Genomic DNA, 15,048 nt, shown 5'->3' with positions numbered 1-15,048 from the left:
AGACACAGGAACTCGGAGCAAGCAAGTTGGGAACATGACTATGGACAAACTTAGTAATGCCATACTGGACAAGTTGAAGATTAAGGATGGACAAGTTGAAGGTTAAGGATGGAAGAGAAGCATCAAGTCATGGTCATGCTCATGTTTACCCTCGAAGAGATCTGGTGTGGTGTTCTATGTACAGAATAAATCACACCACTATTGAATGCCTTCAATTAAGAGTAAGGCCATTACTCTACTATGCTCATTGCATGAAATTAGGGAACCATGACACTTCCATGTGCAAGTATTCAAGATTCCAAACTATAGCACAATTGCCGGCACACCCAGAGTGCCACTGGCCTTACTAGCACCACCAATGCAAATCACTGCAGTTACAGGTCAGAAAAACCCATCCTATTTACCAAGAGAAATGTTCTGGGTACAGGACAACGCATCGCCTCTTCCGCCACCTATTCTACTGCCACAACCACTACATGCTCAAATCAACCAATTGTTGATTGAGGAGCCATCAAATGAGGGTGAAACGGTGCATGAGGCAGAAATCAATAGTGAGTACTATGAGGATGCCACGAAAATTGCGCCGGAATTTTATGTCTTATAAAATAACATGCCATTACTAGTGTTCCAAACCATGGTACAATGGAAAGGTAAGGACATAAACTCAAATATGGGGGCCACTACAATGTTTTGGTTGTGGTGGACCGAATAGCAGACTGTCCTAACAAGAATGTGGTTCATGCACATCAAACTTAGCCAATGGCAGCACCACCTATGCCAGTGCTTACTTGTACTAAGTATGGGATTAATCATTTGATCAAAGACTGCCCATATCGTGCAAGTGGTTCTACTTCCACTTCTAACCAAGCCACTATTAAAACCCTAAGTGTGCAGCCTGGAAACATCATGCCATTGAATGTATTGACACGAGCCCAAGCCCAAGCCCAACTAGGGGACAAAGGGAAGAACCCAATAGGTGCCACCACTTCTAGACCTAACAGGAGCAAGAGAGTGAAAAAAGTGGGTAAAGATGACACCAGGGTCACAATCCAGGATGGATCTAAAGAAGATACTATTGACACCGAATCCACCCAATCGAAGGAAGAGAGCGATCAAGCACCAAATTCAAACAAGCTTGCCCAAGAGGCATAAAGAGAGAAACCAGCAACCCCTAAGGGGATTGGTGAATATCCAAATGCTGAAGAAGAGATAAGAAAGCTTGAAGAAGCTAAGGCCCTAGTGGAAGAGTGCCAAAGACTTCATGAAGCCAAATTAAGGGCTAACCAAGCCAGGGATACAATGTGTCCAAGAAACAAGCCGATAAGGTAAAGAGAATTGAATGTGCCTACTCCAATTCCAGAACAGTCTGAAGGAGGATCTCAAAGAGACCTTATGGCAAGAATGTTTGGGGAGGCTAAGCAAGATGTGTCCATTCATTCATTCATTCCCTAGGAGTGAATATGACACACATGTGGAAGGAGCCCTCACTTGCCAAAGATCCAAGAGACATAGGCAGTCTCGCAGCTGTACTATCCACTCCCATCCAAATTCCATTGAGACAATTGCTACGTAGTTCACCAACATTGTGGGCAGACATAAAAGAATGGGTAGAGGGAGGATTGAACCCAACGACCACTGCAGAGGAGACCGAGTCACCTCTAGTGAAAAGAAACTTAAAACACACAGGGGAAAGAACACCTAAATTCGTCAAGATACCGGTCAATCAATTGGGTCAGTATTATGAAAGTGACGACACTAATGCTACAATCCTAATTCATCATAACAAGTACTAAGCATTGGCTATCCTGGATAGAGGAGCGGGAGTTAACTTCATCACAAAACAATGTTGGGAGAATTGGGGAAAACCAAATCTAGAAAGAGTGAATCCTATCGTTAAAATGGCAGATGGAACATCTTCAAGATCCATGGGGATTTTGAAGAATGTACGACTTAAACTCTTTACATTCCACTAGCGTCATACATTTGTGATAATGAACTTCATCCACCAACCGGACTTATACAACATAATCTTGGGGAGACCCTTCATGAGGGAATCGAAATTGGTGCATGATCAGGCATTAGACCACGTGTATGTTCAAAGGGACTCACAAATCCTAAAGATAAACGTGTGAACGTGGAAAGCACACCCAATGGAAGGACAATTGTTTGGTAATGACTTGGTCACCACTGAGCGAACCACGTCCATACAAGTATGCCAGCCAACTGTGGAATTTTCAAAGGAGGAAAAAGAAGCTGAAATGTATGCATCGCTAGAGTGCTTGAATATAATGAACTCAATGATAACTAAAGACTACTAAAGTAGTCTATATATAGTACCGGCTGGATTACCTTGATGAAACATACGGTTCTTAGTAATCACCCACATGAAACTTTGATTATCACACACAGCAACAATACCGCTCCCTTTTGAGTAATAACCATGTCTCCTAAGATCCTTCTCAACCAAACTACTTTACATTAAGCAAAGCATGCTACCTTATACCCAACTTCTTGTTTTGCTGATCTAAATGTAATTCCAGACCTAATACAAAAACAATAATCAAAAATAGATTTCCTATTATTACAGTATCTTGCCCAATTTAAGTCAGAAAAGCCAATCAAGGATGTGCCCATTTTGTAAGTAATGTCATACCTAATGGTACCTTTGATATACTTTAACACCCATGTCCCTACCTTCCAATGGTTCTTTTGGGGATGATTTGAGAATCTACTAAGAACACCACCATTAACAAAGTTGATGTCAAGGCATGTACCACCACAAATAAAAGTCAATCTCCCCACTAACTAATACGTGGGTTTATTTCCTTTTGGATAAGGCTCAAGCTTTTGGTAAGTTCAAATAGTGGCATAAGCTTGTAAAGAATGAGATAGGAAAGAAGGTGAAAAAGTTTCATACAAATCAAGGAGGAGAATTAAATTTGATAACTACCACAAGAAGAATGGCATCAAGCGCTCACACACCTCAACAAATGGTGTTGTAGAACACTGTAATTAAATCATCATGGAGATGGCCCAATGCATCCTAAAAGGGAAAGGATTAAAGACGCTTTTTGGGTTGAAGCAGTAAGCACAACAGTTTACATCCCCAATCGAAGATATACAAAGGTGCTTGGAAAGACAGTCGTCTCCCTACGTATGCAATATGGGCAAGTAGACTACGCTCCTAGCTCACCAATGGAATGATAAACACTCCTTTCATCGCTAGGGGATTCAACCCGGTTAGGTGCATGGAAGCTTATCCCTTTCGGGAGAGAATGCTATGAACACCACTACCTTGACATAGACTTTACACACATAAGCTCAATCTTGCCATAGCTCATTCACTCATCATCCCACTCATTCATGCATCCAATACAAGAAGAAAGCTAAGCTAATGCACACACAAGCTCACTCATAAGCACACAAGCTCAACAAAGAAGCACTTACTTCCTTAGCATGCACACAAACCTTGAAGCTTAATGGAACTTGAAATAAACATGCATTCTCATTCACTACTCAAGCAATGCCTTGCCCATGGATAAGCTACAAGCTATGGAGAAGCTTAAGCTTGAATCCACTACCACACAAAGCCTAATAGAGAATCCACAAGCATCAACAAAGAAGCATGCACACTAGAGAATAGAGATGAGAAGAGAGAAAACATCATCTCATTGCATTGAATTAGAAGAGCATTGCTCATACAATAGTGTAGATAGGGAGAGAGAAGAGCTTGCACCTCTATGAACAAGAGGGAGAGCTAGTCTCAAGAGAGCTCAAGCATGAGTTCAGCCCAATGTGTCTGTGAGCTCTCAAATGAGCCACTATTTATACTAAAACTCCTAAAACTCCCAAAACTTCCCATGTGGGATTATTCTCAAGCCCTCCCACACTCACCTACAAACTTGGAACTCTCTACAAGAGCCCTAAATAAGAATGTCAAGTCTCTTGTTTTCCTGCTTCCATCTTTGTGTTGCATCCTTGCATTGATCACCACTCGTCACGCAACATTCCCCCCTTCCTATTTTGCGCACGTCCTCGAGCACGTAGATGCCAAGGAAGAGTAGCATCTCCAGTGTGTACCTGCTGCAAGTAAAACGATAGGTGGTTTGTGTGTTATTTTTTTTCTTTTTCTTTTTTTGAAAGCAAAAGTATTGACAGACAATAACAAAACAAGCAATTTTACTGAATAAGACATGGCAATAAACGTCCAATTAGCTAGAGGAAGGAAACATTGAAGCAGTGTAGAGATTGAATAGGTTAGTTCAAGCCTTAATAATTACTACCTGTAGCTAACTAAAGTAAAGAATGTTTTATGCCAAATGTATTGTTCTTTTCCTAGAAGGCAAAAGACAACAGTTAATCGAGGGACTATTAAGTGGTATACTGAGCCTATGCTAAGTCAAAGATGTTGGTTCAACACTAATAAATCTAACATAATTATGTAGTGGCAGACTTTTGATATTGCTTAGTGTTTTGGTTTAATATTTTAAGCACGACGGCGACCATCCTGGATTAGACAAGCATTTCTCTTGGTGCCTTTTTGTCTCTTTTTTTTTTGGACACGGCTCTCTTCAAGAGTATGTTTGCGCACCTGCGGTATGGCTATTCCTTACTACACAAGGCATTGGTCTGGAAAAGGTATAGACCTCCCTCGCCTACCATGAATAACAAGGCAATAGGCCACAAACATATACACTTTTCTTTTATTTTTGTCATGCCAATTTTTGTTATGGAATGTTTATTAGATTGTCCCTAAGCAATGTCCTAGTAAGGGCAAGATATCCCACTGATGGTCCTATGATTAATTTAGTCTCTTTGTCCTAGGTCTGGAACTCTACCTTTAGCACAAAACACTAATTACTTTGTATTGCTAAACGGGTAAAAATAATTACGATCAAACTTACACTATCAAGTGTAAAGCCACTAGAATGCTATCCCTACTCTAGACCAAAGGAGATGCATATTGCCATGCTTAGTAAAGTGAAATTTATAAACAATCAAGCAACAAGAAAAATACAGAAAATATTAGAGATTGGCATAAGTTCACCTGTTTCTGTTAAAGCGCTGGTTGGTGAAGACTTGTTTGCACTTGATTGTACGACTGTCAGTTGCGGTACTGAAGCGAAAGATGTAGTTTGGTGCTTGTATCTGTTTTATTCCGACAAAACAAACTAAAGAGAAAGAAAATTAAAAAGACAAAAAATAAGAAACATTGGTGCTAAACACCGGCGGATTTGGCCGAGGGGAAAAACCCAATGGGAAAAAGTGCCCTGGCTTCTAGTTCTTATTAAGAGAGTACAAGTGCTAGTCTTGCATTGGGGGTGGATGTATGTCTGCATTCTCAGGTGGGTGGACATCAAAAGCTTTAGGATGTAAAGATAACCTAGAACATAATCCTACCCATGGAGAAGATGGCAAGGGAAGAAGTGCATCCTCACTAACATATGGTATGGGCATAGTAGGAAGGCTAAAGAGGCACCTATGGTTTTGAAACCGTTCTAAAGGCTCACTCACATTGAGCCAAAATTGACATGTAGATTCATGGGGAAGAAGAACCTGCAAAATGGGAGAGGTTAGCAAACAAAGGGTGTCCTCATGCCATGTTTGAGCTCTTTCCTCTTTGGGGAGTCTTTGTTGGTTGGGTCCACGTTGCGGCATCATAATTGCCCAGAGATTATGTCGTTGAGGTGTGACCCCCATGATCTGCTGCATCATACCAGTGCCATAGCACCGACAGAAGTATGTGCGACACTGCCAACATATATGGGAAGCATTCCCCAATACCATACGAGCACAGTCGCGGTGGCAGTGTGGAAACGGATGATGTTGCTGGTAATATAACTCCACAAATTGTCTTCCACAGCAATCCTCACCCACTGGGGCATAAAAATATTAGGAGTGTGTCCGAAAAGGTGCAATGTTGTAGCCCCCTTGATGGTCAGGGTGAGTGCTATCTAGGTCCAAAGATGGACTGCATGTGTCTAGCCAAGTCTCCATTTGGTTATTCTACACAACACATAAGGGAGTGTTTAGATTTTTTTATTTAATGCAAGTTGAACGAAGAATGCTAGTATGTACAGGCATGACGGAAATAGAGCTAATAGATTCAATAGATGAATTGCCAAAAAGTAGCTTTTCTAGCATGATATCTCTTTCAAAAATGAGTTTGCTTTTGGATGTAACATTATGCAAATTGTTTTTGGGGTGTTGACGTATGGCACAGGTTCCTTTTTGTTGGACTCTTTTTGGTACCCATTTCAGAGTACGTGCAAGAGATTGAAGTTTAGTCATAGGTGAGATTTTAGCAATAGGCATAGGAAATGCATTGGGACAAATAGGAGGAGGTGTGAATGGAGATGTTTGAACACTTCTGAGCTTTGGCAACCATATGGCAACTGTGTTCTTGCCATCCCATTGGGCTTTCAAAATTTTCTTGGGTCTTCAGAGTGCCCAACTCTAACACCTATGCCTGTAGACTTATGGCTGGTAATATAATTTGAGTAGCGAAAGAGTAGAATACCGACGACATTCCAAATAGTTGGAGTTGTAGGAAGAACGCTCTTTCCTTGATAGTCAGGGAGTCTACTTGTGTAGGAGCCTGATTGAAAGTTGTCGGCTTTGTAAGATAAACTTTGACATTGCTTGTGTTTTGAGGAATAGACTCTGAACTTGATTCGGTTGCAATATCCTCCTTCTGATGTGTTGCCTCTGAGATAGAAGTGAGTAAAGGTACCCACTTGCCTTTTTCTTCCCATGTCAGTTTGGAGTATCCCTTCCTGTTCGAGACCTTCTGATGATGTCTGATTGATGCGTCAGCTTGTGTTTCCACCTGGACTCTTTCAGGCTTGGTAAGGCGTGTCTGGTGGGTCTAATCCATGATCTTCCTAGAACAACATCCACCACTGCTTGGCTCTTGTTAGCAACATAAAAAGTCACGTGCATAGATTGATCCTGAATGGACATATTAATACAGCACTTGCCTAGGGCTGGGGTTTCATCACCAGAGAAACTCTGGAAGTTCAATGATGCATTGGTGAGCAAAGGTTGGCCTAATGATGTCCACGCTTCATAAGACAAAACATTGCAGTCGGCTCCCGAATCTATAAGTGCAGATGCTGCAAAGATTGCTCTTTGAGTAAGGTTCCTTACTTAAATATGAAAGGGATCTACAAAGTCTTCATCATCATTCAAGTGGATGGCCATAATAGCTGCCTTGCGGCACTCTCGTACTAGTGCTACTCTAGCCTAACAAAGCTTGAGCTTTTTTACGTGTCTGACTAGCATGTATGCGTATCAGCATATCATCTGTTAAAGGTTCTTCATAGCGCTTCAAGCAGCTACCATTGATGAAGTTAGTCATTGGCTCTCCATCTAAGGTTTCCAACCTTATTGCACCACTCGCACTAAGCTCGTTGATCACAACTGGACCAAGTCCTTGCATTTTCAGCTTGTGTTTTTGTTTCTTCAATGTGTAAAGCAACACTAGATCACCTCTCCTGAAGCGACCTTTCTTCACATGCACTTTCTTCACATGCGTATCATGCCAACGCTTTTGGCGTCATTTTTCAGCATACATGCCAATGACTGCCAATACCCTGTCTTCATCTAGCCTCTCCAATTCATCGATCCATGTAGAGAATTCATGATCCGTCCACTCAAGTTGTTTTGCAACTCGAAGTGTAGGTACAATAAATTCTATCGGAAGGATAGTGTCCAATCCAAAAACTAGATTGAAAGGTGTCGTGCCTATGGATGTTTTGTAAGCAATTCGGTAAGCCCATAGAACTGAGTGAAGTTTCTGTTCCCAATCTGTTCTATGTCCCTCAACAATCTTTGTAAACGCAGTGCAAAGAGTCTTGTTTGTGCTCTCAGCTTGACCATTTGCTTCCGAGTGATAAGCGCTGACCTCTTATGGATGACCATAAAGTCTTCCAAAAGAAAGGTAATGACTTCATTGATAAAATGCACACCTTGGTCACTCACAATCTCAATAGGTAAACCGTAGCGTGTAAACACATGTTCGTATAAAAACTTTGCAGTGGTCCTAGCATCGTTTTTTATTGTGGCTTTTGCTTCTACCCACTTCGTAAGATAATCTGTTGCTATAATGATATACTCAGCGTGTGTATGGTGTGCTGGTGGTTTAATCAGTCCCACAAAATCAATTCCCCATTTCGCAAAAGCTCTAACCCCCATAATTGGTCTCAATGGCATGTCCTCATACTTGGTAGGAGGTTTGGCTCTTTGACATTGATCACATCATTTGACATACTCTGTTGCATCATGAAAAAGTGTAGGCCACCATAGTCCTGACCATAGTATAAGTTTGGCAGTTGTTTCTCCACAAAAATGTCCACCCCCAACTCCTGAATGTGCATGAGTCAATACGCTGAGGTAGTCACTCTCACAAACACAAGTCCGTAGGTTTCCATCTTTGCCCCTTTTGTACAGCTGGCCTTCAATAATCTGAAAACTCGCTGCTTCTACCTCTATGGCTCTCTTTCTATGCCTAGGCATCTTATCGTCCGTATGACCCTCCGTCAAATACTTCACAATGTACAAACTCCAATTGGGTGTTGTTGAAATATAAAATAGAGTCACATGAGGAATGGGTTTCCTTTGTTGACAAATTTTACAATTCCGTACGTACTCTTCTGTATCAGCATGAAGTGTTGGCCACCAATATCCTTCCCACAAAACTCTTTTAACCGTATCCTTTCCAGAGACATGTCTGCCTCTCCTAAGCTCACGTGGACATATGAGATAATCTCATCATATTGATCAGGGTCAGGGCATAGACGAAGTATTCCATCTTTTCCTAATTTATACAATCGTTCAGAAAGAAGCTTATAAGAAGCACAATGCTCTATGGTCATTATCTTCTCATTGGTGGGACTAATGGAGTTAACAAATCCTGTCGTTAAAACTTGAATGATGGGTTCTGCCCATCTTGGTGCTGTCTCAACCAAGAATAGAGTAGCGTCAGGAATATCATCATCTATACCAATGGGTGCTTCTCCTGAAGTTATCCTAGAAAGATGATCAGCCCGCTGATGAATTTTTCTCTTCTTTACCACTACTTCAAATTCAAATTCAAGTAGAATAACAAACCAGCGTACAATCCTTCTGGTTGCACATGGCTTGTTCACAAGGTAAAGCAAAGCTTGATGATCTACGAAGAATGTAAATTTGTTGGCCAAAAGGTAATACCGAAACTTCTTCGCAGCATAGATCATAGCTAAGCCTTCTCTTTCCGTGGTGGTGTAATTCTTTTCAGCACTATTCAACTGGCAGCTAGCATATGAGACTGGAAAGTCCATTTTGTTCTCACCTGGTTGAGCTAAAATACAGCCAATTGCAAAAGCCGAAGCATCTATATGTACGTGGAATAAATTGTCCCAATCCGGCAACCTGAGAATAAGTGCCGTCACTAATGCTTTCTTCAGCTTTTCAAAGGCTTCTTCACAATCCTCTATCCAGTCAAATACAACAAGGAGTGCGTACAATGGCCATGCTATTTCAGCATACATGTAGATAAATCTATGATAGTATCCGCAATGACCCATGAAAACTTGTACCCCTTTTGCATTGTAAGGTCTAGGTAGCTCAACAATAACAGCTATCTTCCGTGGGGATATACCATTCCTAGACACAATGTGGCCTAGAATCTTCCCTTGCCTAACCATAAACTTGCATTTATCAGGGTTAAGGTATATGCGATACACTCTGCATTTCTCAAAGATTTTTTTGAGATGCTCTGTGTTCTTCTCTATCGATGGAATGCACACACGTCATCCATGAATATTTCAAGAAATAATCGCAGGTATTCTTTGAACGCATGGCTCATCAACCTCTGAAAAGTGGCTGGAGCGTTAGTCAAACCAAAAGGCATGACTCTATATGCAAACACTCCCCATTCTGTAGCAAATGCAGTTTTGTGTTGATCCTTGGGATCAATAGATACCTGGTTGTAGCCCGAAAATCCATCAAGAAAACTGTATGCCTTCTTACCACCTACCCTCTCTAATACATGATCAGTGAGTGGAAGCGGATAGTGGTCCCAAACAGTAGCAGCATTTACTTTCTTTAGATTGACACATACTCGTAGTTTTCCATTCTTCTTAGGTACTACCACAATCGGTGAAACCCATTCTGTATGTTCAATCTCATAAATAAATTCAGCTGCTAACAGTTTGTCAATCTCTTCTTTGATATTTTTGGCAAAATTATCGTTATGCATATAAGGACGCTGCTTGGACGGCTTGGCATCCTCTCGCATGGGAATTGTATGTTGGCAGATCTTTGGATCTACCCCCTTAAGGTCTTTGTAACTCCAAGCAAATATATCTTGATACTCTCTCAGAGTAGAGATTAGCAATTCTTCCTCTGCTTGGGTTAAGTCTGTGGCAATCCACACGTTACATGGCTCTTTGCTTGGTTCTGCCAGGTCTATTTTCTTGGCGTCCTCAGGGCCATCATAGGAAACTCCTGGTTCCTCAGGTTTCTGTCGAATAGGTTGTTGCAAGACTATTTTTCGATCTTGTATGATGAATTTCTTGAAGTTTGAGGGGATATTTGTGGTATCCTCCTTTTACTCTGAGTCGTCACTCATGGAAGACCATGCTACTTTTAGCATTCTCTTCCATTCTTGCACTAGAGCTTTACGCTCCACTCTCGTCATGGTGCTTTGTTCAGTCTTGACTGAATGCAGTGAAGCCTTAGATTTTAGCTTCGATTTCTGTTTCCTCTTCTTCTTTGGGTTGTCACTCTCCTTCTCGTTTAGCTTTTGCACTAATTGAAAGCCGTATCTCCATTTCATCTCATCTTTGATGCAATCATCAGCTCCCAAGTAGTACAAGTACTTGTTCTTCCCTACAAAGGTTGGAGGTGGGATAAAGTCTTCTTTATATCCACATCTTCTCTTTCTTTTTATTGTTGTTGTCTCTTTTCCTTGACTTCCTGTTTGCAAAACTTCCGGTGACTCTTGCAAAACTTACGTTTCGATTTGTCACTAGGAATACTCAACAAGACCTCTCTACCCTTTAACAACAATCTTATCTTCTCTAACTCTGATTCAGGGACTATGGCATCGTCATCAGAATCCTTCCCATCAGAGGATTCTAAGCATCTATCCTCATCTCCTTCGTCAGCTGAGCTGTACTCAAGAGGGGATACTTCCTCTACAGATACCATATCTCCTAGCAATAATGATTTGTTTGCTTCATACCTAGGGGCTTCTTGAGGTTCATCTGCATAGATTGGTCTTAGCATTCTTACGGGAATAATGTCATACCCATCTGGATCACAGAACTGTGTTTGCCTTGGCAATGCACAAGTGTCTATGGTAGCTAAAACATGGTTCCATTCTAAGGGATCTATCAAGTTCTCAGGAAAAGGTATAGGGATATACGCCTCATCCGTCACACTTCTGTCTATGGTAACATTTCCAAGTTGCAAGTCTCGACAAGATGCTCCACAGATCCATAGATCAGCTCTTCCTTCAGACATAGTTGCTCCCGATGCTTTTGAAGAAGCAGAATCAAACTCATCCACAGGAGAGTGCGTCACATCTCGATAAGCATGGTTTTTCAGATTCCCCCTCGTGGTTACATTCTCATGTCTGAGGTACAAGTAATTGTAACCCCAGTCTTGAATCATTTTGAATTGGTGCATGAATGGCCTTCCTAGGATCACTTCGTAATTTGTGTTCTTGCCAGAGTCTATGATAGCAAAGGTATGTCCGTACTCAATGCCACATGACTTGACTATAGCGTTCTCAAGCAATCCTATGGGACTCTCTAGATTTCCGTCTGCCAATTGTAAACTCATCCTTGTACTTCTAATTGTAGGTTTTTCCCACATTTCCCATACAGTTTTTGTTGCTATACTCACCCTGCTCTGCTATCTAGAATAGCTATAGATTTAATCTTGTTGATCTCCACAGGAAGCATAGTATTTCCTTCGTCGTCTTCACAATGCTTGCCAACTTTGTTTCACAGGAACCGGAATTGTTTGCTTAAGCATTAGCTCAGAAGCCTTTGCCTTCAACAACTCCTTAACCTGGGTGTTCTGGTTCCACAATCCTTGCTCAATTAAGTGTGTAGCCACTTCTCCCCACAATCTTGGCCTAAGCTTTAAGAACTCTACGAGTGGAATGGTACATGTAACTGGTGCCGACATTAAAGCTTGCAAACTCCCTATGTCTCGTTTCTGATGAGGTTGTCGTGTCATTGATGGTACTCGCATGATTTGGATATGTGCTTCGTACAATCCTAAATATGAGGGCAGTGTCTTGCAAGTGAGCTTGTTGCTCCGAGCTGAGACAACAGTCTGAGCATCATCTGGTAGAGATAAAGCATCAAATTCTTGAACCCTTTGATTCGATAATTCTACTATAGAAAACGGTGGTGACTTGTCAGAAGGTGCTAGATCCTCAACTTGTTTTTGCATCGCTTCCCACATCTCCCTTGCTACTGCTTCCTCTATTTCAGGAATTTCATCTCCAAAATCCGCGGTAGTCAATGGTTTTGACTTGTCTGCATTGGTATGAGGTAAATCATCTCCTTTAGGCATTTCTCGGAAATGTAGAGATACAACTTCACTTCCCTTTTCCATGCTTGGCATGGCTTCTGGTATCGTCTCTAAGTTAGGCTTCAGAGAAGCAGGTCCTCTTGCGTACATAGGTGGTGGGCCATCTATGAGAGTCTGAGTATCCCTAATCATATGGATAGCCAAGTTGATTGTCTCTTCACACGAGGGTTGGGATATTCTTGCAGCTTCTTAGGCAGCTCGGTTAGAGCTGTGATCCTACTATTATACGCTTGAAGCGCCGCATCTAAAGGCTCGTACACCTTGTCCACAAGGATTGATCCTCCTGAGCTTTCCTCAGACTCAGATGCTTTTCCCTTTTGCTCATTTTGAGTTTTCTCTCCTATTTGTTTTGTTTTCAACATTCCTTCTAGCTCTTTTGGGATAGAATTTCCTCCATCAGAGCTCTTCTGCTCCTTCGACTTCTTACTCCTCTTGCTGCGTGGTTTACGTCGAGTTGATTTCTTTCTCTCTTTTCCATCTTTGGATAGAACCTTAATCTTAGAGGGTTTCTCAACAACCTCTTTGACATTCTTTTGCGCTTGGGCTCTAGTCACTACTCTTAGCGACACTAGTTTGTTCTCCTCCTCAGATGTCGTGGGTGATGGAATCACTTCAACATAGTTGAGGGGCGCTTTAGCTTTTTGTGCTACCGGATCCGCAGGCTTCAACAAGCAATCCTTTGGTAGATGGTCAAAGCTACACCCTTAGCAAAACCTCTCTATAGGTGGAAACGTAGATGTTGTGCCTATGTAAGAGGGGTTGTTTCTTGTTTGGACATTCTCTCACCCAATGTGGCCCACCACATTCGTAGCATGGTCCTGTTTGTTGCGTGGGGTATAGTCTCTTTGTAGGATATGGTCCTGGATAACCTTGAGTCTTGGTTGGCTGAGATCCTATAAGCATCAAAGAGCTTGGGTCTCCATTAAAGTCATGAACTAGGCTTGGTCCGGTTGGGTTCTCAAAGTAGGGTTCGACAAGAGGATGCTCCACTTTGATGTAGTATGGTTGAGAGCTAACCATCTCCATACCTAATTCAGGATTCTCATATTCCACATATCTAAAGGAAGCTGTGCCAGGTGGAGGAGGTTGAGCTCCTAGCACCGGCCGTGCTTGCTCCTGAGCAACTAAGGTTCTCTCATGGTTCACAACTTGCTGTCTAGGTGCAGATTTGGCTGCTTGTTCCCTTTGTATCCTTGCAATGTGATTGCAATCCGAAGTCACATGTGTGTAGTTCCATTTATTACAAAGCTGGTGAGAAGGTTGGGCACTGCTCGGTTTTATGGCTACCTCCACATCCTCCACAGATGTAGGGGCCTGTAGGTACAGTATGCATGTATGATGGTTGGGGTCGGTAGGAAGGTCTGTAGTATTGCCCCATCTTTTTCAGTACTATCTCGGCAATCTGATCTGTATTAACTAATGGCACACTAGAGTCAGAGCCCTTCCCAGAGCTACGTTTATCATCCGGATGACTATCTTGGTTTCCCATGCCAGTCATGTCAAAGTTGTCATCGTAATCCATGGCATCCATGCAACACTCATTGAAGATGACATGCTTCTTTGCGTACAAGTGAGCGTGAAGCGTCTTGTTTCGTAAGCCTTCCAGGAGGAAGATAGAAATTAATCTTCCTTGGCTTGGCTTCTCATTGTTAGGGCATCGATTGATATACTGCTTTAGCCTATTTACGCAATCTCGCACAGATTCTTGATCTTTTTGCTTAAAAGCGTAAATTTAAGCTACCGCATTGTGCTTAATTCCCATTTTTGAAAACGCAGGTATAAATCTCTTTTCCAGCCCATCGAAAGATCGCTTTGCCTCAGGCTCTAAAGTCTGAAACCATGATAAAGACTTACTCTCTAGTGTCAAGCCAAATCCTTCGATTTGCGTATGTGTATCCGTGACTTACTCCGCATGTATAGCTTGCTTAAAAGCTGCGATATGGTCATATGGGTCACCGGATCCGTCATACTTCTTGACAAGCTTTTGCAGTGCAGATGGTCTCACTTTTCTAGAATATTCATCGTTATGTCTCCTATATGAGTCTCGGCCTCTAACTCTAGGCTCTTCAAATGTCAGTTCTCTTGGTCTATGGGGTTCTCTTGGAAGGTACATATCCACTTGCTCGTGGTCTTTCTTCTCCCCTAGATTCTCTAATAGCCTCAGGTCTCCTCGTAGGATCAATCATTGGAAAGACTGGTCCTTTAGCAGTTGTTCGCATGGAAGGTGCTGGTCGAGCCACACTTGGGGTTCTAGCCCATGGTGGTGCTAGTGTTTCTCCTCGAAAGGCAGATTCATCTGGACGTGCCGTGTCTAAGGTAGACACCTCAGTGAAAAGGGGCCTTCCTTTCCATGTCATTTCCCTAACCTCTGGCCATTCAAGGGTTCTAAAGTCGTTCCCCCATCTATCATGAACACGCTTAGTGAAACCTTCTAGATGCTCTACAATTATTGTATGC

This window comes from Cibotium barometz, chromosome 21, assembly GCF_041138505.1.
Source record: "Cibotium barometz isolate CiBa-2024 chromosome 21, ASM4113850v1, whole genome shotgun sequence".
NCBI classification, from domain to species: domain Eukaryota; kingdom Viridiplantae; phylum Streptophyta; class Polypodiopsida; order Cyatheales; family Cibotiaceae; genus Cibotium; species Cibotium barometz.
Note: the sequence above shows the minus strand (reverse complement) of the source record.